Here is a 10,270-nt window from a genome sequence, read left to right as displayed (position 1 = left end):
ACTGCTTGAAAGTGCTGTGGACAGTGCTGCCACAGACACAATTGGAGGGCTGCCTGAGGCCCCTTTCCAGACTAGCAAAGGAGCTTGGTGGCCTCCAGGACCTCATGAGTCAAGCAAAGCCAAAATAAATCCAAATATCAAGAGAACCCCCCGAGAGGGGAGTTGATAATTTATAGAAATTGAATACTCTGCCATGGGCTTCTCATGGAAGGAGGAAGAAAGTCAGGTTTGCTCTGGGATCTTTTGGAGCAACATTTTCTGGGGGAAGAGGGACCTTAGTTCCATTTGAAATTCACAGGGGTTCTGGAGTCAGGGAAGCCTGGGTTTATGCCCTAATTTTTGCCCCTCATTAATCTATGGGGGATTAAACAAATAATTTCTCCTCTGAGTCTCAGTTTCTTTATCAATAATATGTGAGTGGCATGGACATAGATTTGACTACACTAGTGGGCTACCTCAGACCCATGAAAAATTTTCAGCCACCTAAGTCCACCATTGTCCACCCTGATTCTGACTCATTTGGCCTGGGGAGGTACCCCACATGACTAATACATTGGGCCTGCTGGATGAGCTGAGGGGTAAGATCGCTTCCTGTTCTGTGACTGGTGGCCACCAGGGGAGTCCTTTGCTGCTGGAAGCTAATTCCAGCATGTCAGCAGGGCTGAGTCTTCTGGAGTGGCTGAGGGCATTTCCCAAAACCTGAAAAGGATGCATAAATGATTGCTTGCTGCCAGACAGCTGAAGGCATTTCAATCTACATGTTAATGCCTCCTGCTGGCCAAACACCTGAACAGCCCTAGGCAGTTTCCCCCAATCTGACAATGGATTCTGTACACTAAACCTTGGCCTTTGATATGTGTATCTACCTTGCTTTAGGACAATTTGTGTTAATAAAAAACAAGGGGTCCAGACAGACAGAAGAACTTGGTTTCTTTAGCTAAGTTTTCTCTGGCTCCCCAAAATGCATTCCAAAATTATGTTTCGTCTCTGGACTCTTGATTCATTTACACAGCACCTTCTCCAGATCCCTGAACCCTTCAAGATGCTGGATTAAGACCACCAGCATTACTTTGCAAAACTGGAAGGGACATTGGTGGAGGGAACTTCTTAAGACTTTCCTTAGATCATCAAGAAAATAACCACAGTCAGATCCATTGCTGGTCCATCTGAGGGCCGGGATTGTCTAGCAAATTGGTTGCCTTGGTTCCCAGTTTCTGTTAGAGCAGATGTAAACTCAACAGATAAGAGACCTTTGTGAAAGCCTTTTGGAGGGTGTTGTGGCCACGTTGCTAGTTTCCATTGCCCCATCATGACTGGGCTTGGGACCCTACTGACTGTGTTCTTTTCTCCCTAGATATTTCCTAGACATAGTCTGTACTGCATGGTTTCTAGGAGCAACACCTAGTCAATAAGTGCAAGTGACATGAGGGTATCACTTTCTAGTTGGCAATCTCCATTATCACCTAAAAGGCCCCTGAAAGAGGTGAGCAAAGCAGATGATTTTAACTCTGCTTTACAAATGAGGAAATAAAGGCATGAAGTGAAATGACTTGCTCATGGTAATATAGAACATTGACTGCAAGTCAGAATGAGAGAAAGATGGTGGGCAGGCTGGGATGGAAAAGGTGGTGGAAGATAAAGATTACTGCTAATAATTCTCCAAGTGCAGAATGAATAATATAATTGATATGTTCCAGGCAATATACACTTTAACATTATCATCTGTAGTTCTTAACTCTATGAGGTTGACATTGTTATCTGTATTTTTAGATGAGAAAACTGAGCCTTAGTTAGCTTAAGACCCTTGCCAAAGTTCACAGACAGATCACTGGGCTCCAAATTTCCTGCTTTTCCACTGCACTTGAGTAAGGCTGCTGGTTAGTTGTACATTATGGGTGCTAGGGTGTGAATACCAGCAATGCCCCTAGCAGCAGGCCCAAAGTCAGAGACTCTTAAAGCTCTTCCTCCTTATCCTACTGTGCCCAGCCTAGCCTCCCAGCTCCAAGGTCCTTTAAGTGCAGGGAGGGACAGCCTTCCTCCACTTCCACCTCCAGCCTTGGATCTCTGGGAATTGTTCCAAGCCAGGTGGGCCCTACCCTCCTCCCACTTACACCTACTAATAAGTGGCTTGGGAAGATGATGAATAGCAGAATGAGTCAATAGATGTGAGCACTTAGATGCCTGGAAAATGGGTTTCCTGCCACTCAGACCTTCACCATAAATTGGAGCATTGCCTCATAAAGAGTTACTTAATTGTATATCACTTAATAGCCACAGTGGGAAACGGTCTCATTTTCTCAGCGAATAATTGCTGTCTGATGGGCTCTTGAAGGCTGCTCTCCTCTGGCCCTACAGTTTCCCTCCTGCTGGTTCTCCCAGCCCATGGAGCACCTCACGAGGCTTCCCAAGGGACCCTATGCAGCAACCAATACCAACAGGAAGTGGATGCCCTGCATGGCCAAAGATGCTGTGATTATAAGTAATGTTATGTCCTTCAAGAGGTCAAAAATGGAATGCACATCAGATATGGTTGGACAAGAACAAGAACTTTTAAAAAAAATCTTTATTGTTGAGAGTATTACAGATGTCCTTCTCCCTGCCCATTGTCCCCCTCTACCCAGATTCCACCCACCCCAGGCCTTCACCATGTCATTGTATCCATGGATAATGCATGTATGCATATAAATTCTTTGGTTAATCTCTTCTCACCCCCTACACCCTCCCCTCTGAGAATTCTCAGTCTGTTCTATGTTTCCATGCCTCTGATTCTATTTTATTCATCAGTTTATTTTGTTCATTAGATATCTTGTTCATTTATTTTGATTTTTAGATTCAATTGTTCATAGATATGTATTTATTTCCATTTTATTGTTCATATTTTTAATCTTTTTTTTTCCTTTTTCTTAAAGACCTTTTAACATTTCATGTAATACTGGTTTGGTGATGATGAACTCCTTTATCTTTTTCTTGTCTGTGGAACTCTTTATCTGACCTTCAATTTTAAATGATAGCTTTTCTGGGTAGAGTAATCTTGGTTATAGGCCCTTGCTTTTCATCACTCTGAATAGTTCTTGCCACTCCCTTCTGGCCTGCAAAATTTCTGTTAATTTGAGCACTTAGATGCCTGGAGAATGGGTCTCCTGCCATTCAGGCCTTCACCATTAGTTGGAGCATTGCCTCATGAGGAGTTACTTAATTGTAAATCACTTAATAGCCACAGTGGGAAATGGTCTCATTCTTTCAGAGAATAATTGCTATCTGATGTGACAGTCTTTTTGCTGTTCTGATTGTTTTGTTTGTTTGTTTGTGTTTTTTTTGCTTCCTCAAATTCCAACTCACTGATTTGATTCTCAGTGTCCTCGACTCTACTGTTGATTTCTTATAAATTATTCTTCATTCCAGGTAGTTTATCATTCATTTTTGTGTTGTTGATGTTCTCACTAAGTTCCTTGAGGTTCTCACTAAGTTCCTTGAAGTACTCATTAAGTTCCTTGAGCATCCTTATAACCATTGTTTTGAAGAATGTATCTGGTAGCTTGCTTGCTTCCATTTCATTTAGGTCTTTTTCTGGAAATTTCCTCTGTTCTTTCATTTGTGACGTGTTTCTTTGTCTCTGCATTTTGGCTGCTTCCCTGTGTTTGTTTCTATATATTAGGTAGAGCTGCTATGTCTCCTGGAATTGGTAGAGTGGCCTTGTGTAGTAGTTGTCCTGTAGGGCCCAGTGGCTAAGCCTCTCTAGTCATCTGAGCTGGGCACTCTAGGTGAGCTTCAGTGTGGGTTGCGTGCACTTTCCTATTGTAGTTGAGCCTTAATTGCTGTTGGAATCACTGGGAGGGATTGACACCCACAGGCCAATCGGCTGTGTGAACCAGCTGCAACTACAGTGGAAGAGCTGTTGTGCAGGAGATGCCCCTATGGATCAGGACTTCCTTCAGTCAGGCTTTGGTGCTCACTAAGTCTGCCCCTTTAGTGTGTCATTCTTAGATATGGTATGGTTGTAATCTGGCATGGTCTGAAGCTGACCACTGGATATACTGGTTCTGCGGCCTTCTGAGAGGTACAAAGTCAGCTACTGCATGTGCCATGCCTGGGGCCACCTGGCATGAGGCACAGAGTGATCTGTAGATGGCTGCTACTAGTGTTGTGCTTGGAGGTGCCCAGGAGAGGCCAAGCTGTGAACCAAGGCAGGCTGCTGCTAGTGCCAGGCCTGGGCCCACTTATTTAGAGATATAGGGCACACTGAGGCCAACTGCTGTTTGTTTGAGAGATTTTAGAAAAGTCTGAAGCCTATGCTAGGATGGCCATTCATATGGGAAAAGCCCCTGCAAATAGCTTAGGTGGGGCTGCATATTGGGTGGAGTGGGGCCTCAGGAAGTCACCAGGGACAGGAGAACATGTGGACCAGGTTGATAGAGACTCAGATATGGTGACTGACTGTCAGTACTGTGTCAGGGAGGTCTCAGCAAAAGAACAATGACCTCTACCATCACTTTTGTGTGGGAGAAAGCTGTCCCCAGTTCTGGCCTTGATGCCAGATAATTTAGTTCCTCACTATATGTCTATGGATCCTTTTAAGCTTCTGCCCCAGTGCTGGAGCTCAGAGGGAGTGAATCCAAGTAAGTCCGTGAATGGACCCTTTATGAGGAACTGCCTGGGACTCCAGCAGCCTCTGTGTCACTTTTCTGTATAGAAAGCCTGCTTCTGCTTTCTACACTGTAAAATCCTTCTTGCAAGAATGTGGCACTCAGCCATATTTCCCGCTAGTTTTATGGCCAAAGGTATGGGAACTTTACTTCCTACCACTGGAACCCTGTGCTGAGTGGTCTGGTGTGGGGCTGAGACCTCTTGCTCCTCACAGGAGGCCTCCCCAGCTGAGATAGCCCTCCTGATTTAAAAAAAAGCTACACATCTCACCCCTCCTATCAGTTTCACTATGGCTTCTTCTTTAATTCTCTAGTTGTAGGGCTTTCATTCAGCCAGATTTCAGGCAGTTCTGAATGATGGTTGTTCAGTGGTTTAGGTGTAATTTTGATGTGTTTGTGGGAAAATGCTACTACCACATTTACTTATGCCAGCATCTTGACTGGAAGCCTTGTTTGTTTTCTTTAAAATAAGTAACTGAGGTGTTGTTTTTTAGCTATTTGCATTTTATTTATTTGTTTTTATAGCAAGAGGAAGGAAGAGGAAGAGAGAGAAATTTCGATGTGGGAGTGGGAATCCCCTACAATCCCCAGCAAGTCTCCTACCAGGGATTGAGCTTGCAACCTGGCCATGTGTCCTGACTGGGAATTGAACCAGCAACCTTTTGGTGTATGAAATGACACTCAGCCAACTAAGCGACACTGGCCAGGGCTATTTTATTTATTTTATTTTTCTAATTGAATTTATTTGGGTGACATTGGTTAATAAAATTATATAGGTTTAAGGTGTACAATTCTGTAATACATCATCGGTATGTTATATTGTGTGTTCACCACCCCAAGTTGTATTTTTCTTCACCATTTATCCCTCTTTACCCGCTCCTGCCTCCTTCAGTCACCACCCGCTTCCCTCCTCTTCCCTCTGGTAATGATCATACTGTTGTATGTCTATGAGGTTTTTTCTCCTTAATGCCTTCACCTTTTTCACCCAGAACTACCTACCCCTTGACCTCTGGCTCAAAATTTCTCATCCTAACAGGAAAGCAAAACATTCCATGTTATTTATGACTGGAGTCTCCTAAGAGTGGCAGTGGAATCCAGGGAGTGCTTGTGTTACTCAGAAATTAGGGCAAAGACAACTAATCTTTAATCTATAACAGTCACCACTGAGATTCTCATTTTCCATGCCATCAGTTTGGGAGGAAAAGCTGAAAGCCCTGGGGACTTAGATTTTTGCCTCCCTCTGGGTACATTAGAACCATCTCCTCCCCATCCTTGAAGCACTGCTATAAGTAGAGCTTGAGTTCCTTCTGCCTTACACTCAGGAGCTCTTCCTTTCCAGATGGGACTGGGAATGTTGGGAATCTCTTTTCATTTTCTCTCTCAGGACTTTCCAAAGGCTCATTCTTCTCCTTTATGACAATATGTTCTCAGTGGGGATTTCAGGTTTTTATAAAAGAACTAGAATCGTTTCTCGGCCTTTTGGCTAAGATCAAGTATAAAAGAACTAGAGGCCCGGTGCACAAAATTCGTGTACGCAGTTGTGTGTCCCTCAGCCCAGCCTGCACCCTCTCCAATCTGGGACCCCTCGAGGGATGTCTGACTCCCTGTTTAAGCCCAATCTCGGTAGGATCGGACCTAAATGGGCAGTCAGACAGCTCTCTCACAATCCAGGACTGCTGGCTCTCAACTGCTCGCCTGCCTGCCCTCCTGATTGCCCCTAACCACTTCTGCCTGCCAGCATGATCACCCCCTAACTATTCCCCTGCCAGCATGATTTATGCCTAACTGCTCCCCTGCCAGCCCAATTGCCCCTAACTGCCCTTCCCTGTGAGCCTGGTCACCCCTAACTGCCCTCCCCTGCCAGCCTGGACACCCCTAACTGCTCTCTCCTGCTGGCCTGGTCCCTCCCAACTGCTTTACCCTGCAGGCCTGGTCTCCCCCCAACTGCCCTTTCCTGCAGGCTTGGTTGCCCCCAACTTCCCTCCTCTGCCAGCCTGGTCACCCCTAACTGCCTTCCCCTGCAGGCTTGATCGCCCCCAACTGCCTTCCCTTGCAGGCCTGGTCCCTCCCAACTACCCTCCCCTGCTGTCCTGATTGCCCACAACTGCCCTCCCTTGCAGGCCTGGTCCCTCCCAACTGCCCTCCCCTGCTGGCCATCTTGTGGTGGCCATCTTGTGTCCACATGGGGGCATTCATCTTTGAGCACATGGGGGCAGCCATCTTGTTTGTTGGAGTGATGGTCAATTTGCATATTACTCTTTTATTAGATAGGATGATAGATTCAGTGGCTTCAGCCTGCTTCTGCTTTTCTACACTGAAATCCCTCTTGCAAGAAGTCTGTCAAGAGTCTGGTTATTTCCATGGAGCAAAGGAATGGGGGGCATAGACAAACAACAGGCACAAACAAACATGAATACTTACCGAAATTACATCATTACAAAAATACTGCCTATTAAATGATTTCACTGTCCTAGATTTCAGGACACCGAAATCCTAGTCCCTGATTTGCCTGTAACTAATGAAAATACAGGTACTTCCTCATAGCTTCAGTTTCTTCACCTATAAATGAGGAGGTTGGAGAACATAGAATTTTAGGCTTAAGTCCATTTTAGATCCTTCCCCTTTGATGCTTACATTAGTTCTATGCTGTCTGTCCTATTCCTGCTTGCCTCCACTGGCATAAGATATCTCTTCTTACATTGAGCTGGGATTAGCCTAGCTTAGTCCCTGGGAGCCACACAGATTTTGTCTGCTATATACACTCTTTGCCCTATAACAGCCCTTTTAGATATGACAGCAGAGATGTTCTGTGACTTAACAAATATTAAGTACACTAATATGCCAGGTTCTTTTCTAGTTTCTGAGGGTGCAGCAGTGAACAAGAGAGATAAAACCTTATACTCATTAGGATTATTTTGGGGAGGGAAGATAATAAACAAAATAAATAAGTAAAAGACATAGTATGTCAGATAGTGATGGTACACTGGGGAAAAATAAAGGAGGGAAGGAGAGACAGAAGATTGCAACTTAACATAGAGTAGTCAATCATGTTAATTCTTCCTATCCATGAACACAGTGTCCACTTTCACTTCTTTGTATCTTCTTCAATTTCTTTCTTCAGTGTCTTGTAATTTTCCAAGTACAGGTCCTTTACATACTTGGTTAAATTTATTCCCAGGTATATTTTGAAGCAATTATAAATGGGATTGTTTACTTAGTTTTCCTTTCTGATAGTTCATTATCCTCTCTAATAAAATGGTAATATGCAAATTAACCATCACTCCGCTACATAAGCCATGCCCACAAGCCAAGCCACGCCCACCAGCCAATCAGGGCGAGTATGCAAATTAACCCCCATCCAAGATAGCTACAGCCACAGAGAGCAAGGTTTCCCAGGTAACAGAGCAAGCCAAGCTTTCCAATAGCCGTTACAGGCCTATGCCTCCACTCAAGCTACAAAGTTTCAATTATAGAAGGTAAACAAATTCAAACAAATGGCGGCAGAATGGAGCTTGAGAGAGCAGGCCAGGGTTGCCGGCGGCAACAGGGGAAGCAAAGCTTTCCATACACCCTGGCCGGGCTCACCCACTTAAGGCTACAAAGTTTCAATTGTAGAAGGTGAATTAACTGCCACAGAAATGGCTGCAGGAGGCTTGGCTCCAGAGGGAGCAGCAGGAGGCTTGGCTCTGCTCCAGGCTACAAAGTTTCAATTGTAGAAGGAAAATAAATTCCAGATACCAGGCCTCTGCTTGGGTTGCCAGGGGGCGTGGCCGGCCTGCAAACCACCACAGACCCCTTGCTCAGGCCACCCCACGCCCCAAGGGAACCCCACCCTGATCTAGGACACCCTTCAGGGCAAACCAGCTGGCCCCCACCCGTGCACCAGGCCTCTATCTTATCTAATAAAAGAGTAATATACAGCCGAGACCGGTTTGGCTCAGTGGATAGAGCGTCAGCCTGCGGACTCAAGGGTCCCAGGTTCGATTCCGGTCAAGGGCATGTACCTTGGTTGCGGGCACATCCCCAGTAGGGGGTGTGCAAGAGGCAGCTGATCGATGTTTCTAACTCTCTATCCCTCTCTCTTCCTCTCTGTAAAAAATCAATAAAATATATATATATATATATATATATATATATATATAGAGAGAGAGAGAGAGAGAGAGAGAGAGAGAGTAATATACAGATTGATCATCACTGCAACACACAATATAGCTGCCCCCATGTGGTCAAAGATCCTGCCCCCATGTGGACACAAGATGGCCACTACAAGATGGCCAGCAGGGCAGTTGGGAGGCACCTGGCCTGCAAGGGAGGGCAGTTGTGAGGGACCAGGCCTGCAAGGGAGGGCAGTTGAGAGGGACCAGGCTTGCAAAGGAGGGCAGTTGGAGGTGATCAACCCTTTAGGAGAGGGCAGTTAGGGGTGACCAGGCTGGCAGAGGAGGGAAGTTGGGGGCAAACAGGCTGGCAGGGGAGCAGTTAAGCATCAACCAGGCTGGCAGCGGAGTGGTTAGAGGGTGATCAAGCTGGCAGGCAGAAGCGGTTAGGGGCAATCAGGAAGGCAGGCAGGCAAGCAGTTGGGAGCCAGCAGTCCTGGATTGTGAGAGGGATGTCCGACTGCCCATTTAGGCCCGATCCCACTGGGCCTAGACGGGCAGTCGGACATCCCTCGAGGGGTCCCAGATTGGAGAGGGTACAGGCTGGGCTGAGGGACAACCCCCCGCTGTGCACGAATTTCGTGCACCGGGCTTCTAGTCTATATATATAAAAGCCTAAGTGACCAGTCGACCGGTAACTATGACATGCACTGACCACCAGGGCAGATGCTCAATGCAGGAGCTATCCACCCTGGTGGTCAGTGCACTCCCACAGTGGGAGCGCTGCTCATCTGACCAACAGGCGCCAGACGCCTGGCCCATGGCTGGCAAGTGCTGCTGTAGCACTATGAACCTTTCCCATGGACACTCCCCCTGCACACCCCTCCTTCATCCGGACCAGGACTGTGGCAGTGGCAGATACAGTGGGGCTGGGATGAGCGGGAGCAGCGCTGTGCCCTGCCCAGGCTCAGCCTCCTCCCCGGCCGCCTGCCTCTTTGTGCACTACAATATCCCTTGGGGATGTAGGAATGCTGGTTTTGTCTGATTCCCACAGGCCAGGCCGAGGGACCCCACTGGTGCACAAATGCACCAGTCCTCTAGTTGGTGTATAAAAATGCAACCAATTTCTGAATATTTACTTTGTGTCCTATTACTTTACTGAATTCATTGATCAGTTAGTTCTAGCAGGTTTTTGTTTTGTTTTGTTTGTTTGGTGAAATCTTTAGGGTTCACTAGATACAGTATCATGTCACCTGCATATGATGACAGTTTTACTTTTTCTTTTCCAATTTGGATGCCTTTTATTTCTTCTTCTTGTCTGATTGCCGTGGCTAAGACTTCCAGTACTAGGCCAAATAAGAGTGAAGAAAGTGGACATCCCTTTTTGTTCCTAATCTTGAGAAACACTTGTAGTTTTTGCTCAGTGAGTATGATGTTGGCTGTGGGTTTGTAATATATGACATTTGTTATGTTGAGATATGTTCCCTCTATTACCTCTTTGCTGAGAGATTTTTTTTAAAAATCATAAATGGG

The sequence above is a fragment of the Cnephaeus nilssonii genome (assembly GCF_951640355.1).
Source record: "Cnephaeus nilssonii genome assembly, chromosome: X".
NCBI classification, from domain to species: domain Eukaryota; kingdom Metazoa; phylum Chordata; class Mammalia; order Chiroptera; family Vespertilionidae; genus Cnephaeus; species Cnephaeus nilssonii.
This window is presented reverse-complemented; position numbering follows the sequence as displayed.